The sequence below is a fragment of the Prionailurus bengalensis genome, chromosome X (assembly GCF_016509475.1).
Source record: "Prionailurus bengalensis isolate Pbe53 chromosome X, Fcat_Pben_1.1_paternal_pri, whole genome shotgun sequence".
NCBI classification, from domain to species: Eukaryota; Metazoa; Chordata; class Mammalia; order Carnivora; family Felidae; genus Prionailurus; species Prionailurus bengalensis.
The window spans coordinates 128,498,304-128,505,956 of NC_057361.1; positions in this window are offsets into that span (position 1 = coordinate 128,498,304).

A 7,653-nucleotide genomic window follows, 5' to 3' on the forward strand; every position below is an offset into this window, starting at 1 on the left:
ACAATCTTCCCATTCACATGCTCTTTTGAGAAAATTTAGAAAATGGGAAAAAGAAATTCCATTTGTAGTCCCCTTAACAATGCTGTGTCTTCCATTTCTTTTTTATGCATAAGTTTTTTAAAATATAACTTAAATAATTTTGTCTTTATAATTTTTATTCTACCTTTTTTGCTTAGCATGTAATTTGCTTATTTGTAGTGCTGTTATATTAACATCACTTTACTAGTTCCACAGTAGTATACTAATGGGTGAACTCTAGTAAACTGTGGTACACATTTACACATCTGAGTGTTTTTAAAATTTCTCCGTTCTCCGTTATGGGTAACAAATAATTCAGTAGTTAGCATTTTTACATAAGGCTTTTTCTTGTATTTAGGATTTTTCCTGAGACTTGCCAAAAACGGAAGGAGCAAGATTCTAGTGTTTTTATTTTCAGGGTTAACTGAGAGTAGTTTTGTCAGTAGAGACAGCAGGGGATGATGGAACCTGCCTCCATGCCCCTGCCCTTCTCTGCCATATAGATATTGATGGACCTTATCCAGAGCCACATAGCCAGAATGAGACCCAGATCCAGTTCCTAGGTGAATTTCCTTCCCTCTGTACCATGATGCCTCATTCCTTTATTTCACAATAACTAGTAGCTAAGTTTGGTAGAAATGTTAACTGAAATTCAATACCTTCATGAGTAATGCTTTTGTTTCTCTGCTGTTCTCTGCCCTAAACCTCAGTGATACCTGTAAGTCTTGAACCATTTCTTAAAGGTTTGTCTTGGTGGTTCTAATTCTGTACCCTTTTGCTAGCCTTGCCTGTGCCTATTCAGTGCTAATGTGGGATTGTGTTGTGTCTGAAGACACTGGCTGAGTGCATGTGTGACACCTGTCATAGCTGGTGTTGGGTTCAAATATACATTTAAACTCCAAAGCCCTGGATAGGCTATGTCTCACACCAATGTAGTCTGAAGGACATGGGACATTAAGACACCATGCCAGGGGGCGGCTTTGGGCACAGTTCTGTGGGAATTCTTGCAGTAGCCCCCACAGACTACACACATAGGTTGCAGGAGCCACCGTGGCTTAGAAGCCGCAAGGGGACCACTACATCTTAGATCAGTCCCCTGTGCATAGCATCCGCAGGTCCTGGCCAGGGGCAGGGCCCAGTAACAGGAGGTACACTGTACTCAGGGAGCCCGAGCTGTAACTCCTCACGGACACTCACGTTCACTCACAGCCCTCAGCCTGGACACAAGGTGCCAGCCAGGGCATTTTACCAGAAGCAGGCTCACCTGGTCACACAGCTGCTGGTGCACTTTTGTCAGCTTTCCAGGGGAGCTGAGCTAGAAAGCTAATCCAGGGTCAGTTCCCTACCTCGAAGGAGAAAGGGGGTTTGAATACCTCTTGCTCACAGCCCATTGGATCTTGCCTAATTATGGCCCAGTTTTTGATAGTGGTTTACTTCCTTTTATAAGGCCCCTGGCTAATAACCGCCTCTGCCAAAAAGGTAGTAAAGGCTCGGATACTTTAAAGGGCTAGATGGAAGCATCTCTGTCTGGATTAGGTGAAAGGAAGACTTCAAGTAGCCTCCAAAGTTTTGCAATTATATGATGGATTGGAGAGGGTTTTTTTCTCCTTAACCCAAAACCAAGTGATGCCATAAATTTAGCAAAACTATTGAGGAAGGCTTTACAGAGTAACTTCTTAGGCTTGTGGCCAAAACTACTCGATAACATTTTTCATTTTTACACTTTTTAGTTTGAAATTTTGTAACTACAATCAGCATCATAGATTTGATGTGCCTGCTAATTAACCATGTTTTCTATAGATTAATACTGTTCTGTATTCAGGGAGAGTACTGCTTACATGACCAATGTGAGAGAGAAGTTTGAGACTTGAAGTGTTTGAACTTGGTAAATGTGCGCAGAGCTGCTGTTCTTGTTGAGTTAGTGGAAGGTGGCCCAGGGTTCTGTGTACACATGAAAACAGGTGTGGGTTGTGCCTCAGTTCATTTGAAGAATTTACTTTTGTCTGGTCCTTCTCTCTTGTCTGGTATCAGAGTTAGTTACAGTCAGATTAAACATAAAGGATGGACCTGGTGTGCACAGTATATCTGAGCAATTTGTTTATAAAGGACCATACATCTTGGTCATGGTTTTCAAATAATTTTATGTTTAGTTGATTGTATGACAGCTATTTGCCTTTCGGGGATACTTTATTTGGAGGTAGGCCATGACCAAACAGGAAATTTCTTCTAGATCTTTTAGCTGCTTCAGTTAATCCATCTTAGTCTGAATGGGCTTATGTTCCCCAGATCAAACCTGTGGATTCTAGAAGGTAAAAAATACAAAAATTAAAAAGCAAAAGGTTAGCAGGTAAGTCTCTTCTTTTCATCAGTACACCCCAGGTGACAACAACTACACCATTGGCTACTTCAGCCCATGTCTGGACTGGATTGGGCCACAATTTCTTCTCAGTCCAGAGTTAAAGTTTTAATTCACCCTAGATCGTTAATTTTCAACTCCACTATAGATATTGTTTGTAATACCAGAGCAAAGTAACAATTATAGCTTTTCGGTATCTATTTGGTGTCACACTGAAATACTGGCATCAGTGTTTGTTTAAAAAGTGGACTGATGATGGGGAAAGAATGTAGGGGGGATAATACATTTTATCATAGGGAGGGAGTGGTCAGGTTCCAAGACAATAAGAATGATCCTGGAAGTCAAAAGGCGGGAGGCCTGTAGTGACAGGTGGAGGCAGACAAGCTGGGAACTAAGCATGGAACCCCTTGCTTTCTTACCTGCTGGGAGCGGGTATCATACTCCCCTTCTTTGCCCTCTACTTATCCCATAGGTAAAAGTTGGCTGTACCAGGAACTCCTGAAAGTAGATGGGGTCCAAACTGGGTTCTAGGAGAAATCCAGATATAGTAACTGTAGGGAAAACCACTCAACCATAGTAATAACCAAGGAAAGAGGCATTTGAAAAGTATATAATAAGAATACAACTTATGGGGCGCTTGGGTGGTTCAGTCAGTTGAGCGTCTGACTTCGGCTCAGGTCATGATCTCACAGTTCATGACTGAATTGGAGCCCCACATTGGGCTCTCGGGGCTCGCTGTTGTCAGCACAGAGTCCACTTTAGATCCTCCGTCTCCCTCCCTCTCTGCCCCTCCCCCTGCTCACAGACTCTCAAAAATAAACATTAAAGAAAATACAGCTTGGAAGAGTTTTTAAAAGGTCAGTGGCTTTATACAGCTCCAATTTTTTATGTGTGACTGCATATGCCATGGTACAAAATAAAGATGATTACTGAATAATGGCAAATAAAAACCAATATTTAAAGCACTCAAAAGTGGAGGAATACACTGAAATACTGAACACTGGTTATGGTAGTCACTAACCATATCCATATTACTCTGCCCTCTTATTTCTACCCCAGGAAATATTTCTATGAAGTTGTAATTAATATAAGTAAAGTATTTCAGAGTAACATACTTTTAGGAAAATGTTTTTGAACACTTTAAATGACATGTCAAGAGAATCAAATTTTGGGCTTTCTACTAGAGTAAAAACTCTGCCTTGTTAACGTCTTTTCATTCTGGTGTTTGATGTTTCTGTGTTTTCAGTTCCAAAGAATCCGGTCACCAGGGGGTTTGTAGTAGGAATTCAACTTCCTGTTTCCTTAAATTAATTTTTCTTTCTACTTTCATATATTTAAAACAGGATCCTGTTGCAGTGGTAAAGGGTACCATTTATGATAAAGATGAAACCTTTGTGAACATGTATCTGGTAAATAACATTGTGTCAAAATATATGAAATGTTAGGAATTCAAGAAAAAAATGGATCAAAACGTTAGTGGAAGTCTTAGTACACCAGTAGTCACTTGCAGGCAAATCATCTGGGTCACATTTGGTGATCATAACTCATATAAATTAGTAATTAATAATACTTTAAAATAAATCTAAAACATTTCAAAATTAAATACTATGAAATAATGCTGAGGTAAAAAAAAAATCAAAGCTAGAATTACAGGTTATTTAGGATTTAATGCAATGAGAACACTAGTAGGCTTGAAAATGGAATTCAGATTAAAATATGAGCCCTTGATGCTAAACTCAAAAAAACCCAAATGTCCAACCACTGATTTTTGCTGCCTCCATCAATAAAGGTCAAGGATGATCTGTCTCTTAGGGGAATAGTCTTTCTCTCCTGCCTCATCTCCCCTCCAGTGATCTTGTCTGTCTCCGAGAGCATTCCTTGGCCACTTATTCCCACAGTCACACCTGAGACCTTGTCATTACCAATCACTGCCACCCCTTCCTAATCTCAATCTCAAGCCATTCTGTCCCAGCTTGGTTGGGATTTCTAGCTGAAGCACAGGAAAGGGGAAGCCCCTGGGAACTGGAAAGAGGGAGGAACTTGGGAAAGTGACCCCCGTGAGCTCAACCAAACTCCTGGGTTCTTAATGTGTTTCTAATTAGCATACCAAAGAGCTGAACAAAAGGATAGACGACTGCCCAGTTTCTGGACTGGCTACTGTGTTGTGCATGAGCACAGGAACCATCCAAGTGGTTCAGCCAAAGCTTTGAAAACTGAACTAGTATTGGAACAACAGCCCACAGAGGACAGGTTGGAATGTGTGACCTGAACTTTTCCAGAGAAATCGTCAGCTAAAACAAAAATATCAACATTCTCCATAGAGTTTAAACAAAACCCAGAGTTGCATATTAAAAAATGTTTGGAGTACAATTAAAAATTACTTAGCATATGAAGAATCAGAGAAATATTCACATGAGAAAAGACAAAGTATGTTTATGTAGATAATGTGAAAAGTTAATAAATTAGAATGCAGAATAAGCAAAATTGATAAAACCAAGAACTGGTTCTTTGAAGTACTGATAAAAATAGATAAGCCTCTAACAACTCTGAATTATAAAGACAAAAACATAAACAAAGCATTACAAATGAGAGGTTTCTATGCACCAATCCAGAGATTTTAAAGCTATACTAAGTGTGACAACTGTATGCCAATGCATTTGAAAATCTAAATGGAATGGATACCTTTCAAGGAAAATGTCAATTACCAAAATTCATTCACCAGGATGTAGGCTGTGTGCTGCTAGGGTAGTCCCTCCCAATCCCTGTGCCACGTGGCCGCCACAGGTCCCGGTGGCTCTGGAATCCAGTCGGATAGGTAAGCCTCCAGCTAGGGCGCTGACAGTCACATGGCCAAGCCCACATCATAGGAGGGAAGTATAATCCTATTCCAGAGAAGGACAATGAGTATATGTGAACAACAAAATAGTGTATCTAATGGTTTAAAGCTGAATCTAACCATAACTCTGAAATAAAATGAAAGGGTTGCTAAAGATCTATACCCTCTTCTTCCAAAAACAAAAACAAAAACACAAAAAACCCCACAAGAAGAATAAAGAAGAAGAAATAAAAAAAACGGGGGAGGGAAGGAAGAAGAAAGAAAGATAAATGCTGGACCTAAAAGCTTTTATGGGTGAATTCTATCAGAGTTTCCAGCAGCAGACCACTCTGTTATTTAAGTATTCTAGGATATAGAAAAAGAAGACATACATTTTCAACCATTTTATGATTTCACGAGGCCAGAATAACCATAGTGCCACAACCTGAAAGAAAACACAAAAGAACAACATTTACAATGAACTCTTAGTCAAATTATTTTGTCATATAAGTTGAGGAGATGCTGTATAAAATTGCCTCCCATTGGAAAGCCCCAATATATACTAGCGTACTCCTACAGGATATTGTTTTGATTTGTTAAATCCACAATTTTCCAAGTTTATTTGACTGTAGATCCCCCCTATTTCTCTTAATCTCTGTTGAATTTTTGGAAGTACTGTTATGAACCCATCTCAAACATGAATATAGATGCAAAGATCCTAATAAAATATTAGTAAATTAAATCAAACTGTTTTAAAAATATACCATGAACATGTACAGTTTATTTGAAGAATGTAAAGAAACATGGTTAAACATAAACAGATTTACTAGGTACAATTTATTACATTAACAGGTTAAGGAAAAAAACATTTGATTATCTCAATAGGTATAAGAAAGACATTTGAAAAACTCAGCATACATTCTTTGTAAAAGCTCTTAGTAAATAGTAATGTAGTGAAAAGTTCTAGAACGTAATCAAAGTAATTTAAAGTTAAAATGCTAGAAGCATATAAGCAGGAACAAGACAGAGATGCCCACCATCACTGTTGTTATTCATTTTATTTAAAAATTTTTTTTTCTTAATGATTATTATTGACAGAGAGAGATAGAGCATGAGCATGGGAGGGGCAGAGACAGAGGGAGGCACAGAATCCGAAGCAGAGTCCAGGCTCCGATCTGTCAGCCCAGAGCCCGATGCAGGGCTCGAACTCACAAACTGCAAGATTATGACCTGAGCCGAAGTCGGACGCTCAACCGACTGAGCCACCCAGGTGCCCCAATCATCATTGTAATCCAGGTTCTAGTCAGTGTGAAAAGAAGAAATGAAGTATAAATATTAGAAAGGAAGAGAGAAAATAATTTCTTTTTTAAAAATATTTTTAATGAGGGCTCCTGGGTGGCTCAGTCAGTTGGGTGTCCGACTTCAGCTCGGGTCAAGATTTCAGTCTGTGGGTTCGGCCCCGCGTCTGGCTCTGACAGCTCAGAGACTGCTTCGGACTCTGTCTCCCTCTCTCTCTGTCCTTCCCTCCACTCTTACTCTGTTTCTCTCTCAAAATAAAAGACACACACACAAAATTTTTAAAAATGTTTTTAATGTTTATTTATTTTTGAGAGAGCATGAGCAGGGGAGGGGCAGAGAGAGAGGGAGACACAGAATCCAAAGCAGGCTCCAGGCTCTGAGCTGTCGGCACAGAGCCCGAGGCGGGGCTCAAACCCACAGACCATGAGATCATGACGTGAGCCAAAGTCAGACACTTAACCGACTGAGCCACCCAGGTGCCCCAGAAAATTATTATTTCTGGATTACAGTGTCCACCTAGAAAACAGAAGAGATCAATTGAAAAACTGAAGAGAATTTAGTATAGTGTCTGAATACAAGATGTAAACATACACGTATCCACAGTTCCCTACACACTAGCAATGACCAATTAGAGCATGTAATGAGAAAAAGAACCCATTCAAATAAAATACAAATATTTATGATATGTAAATATTATAAAATATCTAGGAATTAACAGACAATAGCTAAATCCTATAAGTGAACTACAAGAATTAACTGATGGACATAAACAAGGATTAAATTAACGGAATGACATTCTATCAGTGCCAGTAAATTAAAGCAATCAAAATCCTAACCCTGCCTGAGGGAAAACGTGACACATCTATTATTTTTTATGTTTATAACAAAAATTGTATACATTTAAGGTGTACAACATGGCGATATATCTATCTGTCTATACTTAAATGATTACTACAGTCAAGCTCATTAACATATCCATCCCTTCCCATAGTTACCATTGTGTGTGGTGAGTATCTGAAATCTAGTCTTTTAGCAAATTTCCAGTATCCGATACACTATTGATAACTATAGTCTACATGCTGCCCAGTAGATCTCCAAAACCTATTCATTCTGCATAACTGCATCTTTGTAACCTTTGGCCAGCATTCCCCCATTTCCCCTCCTT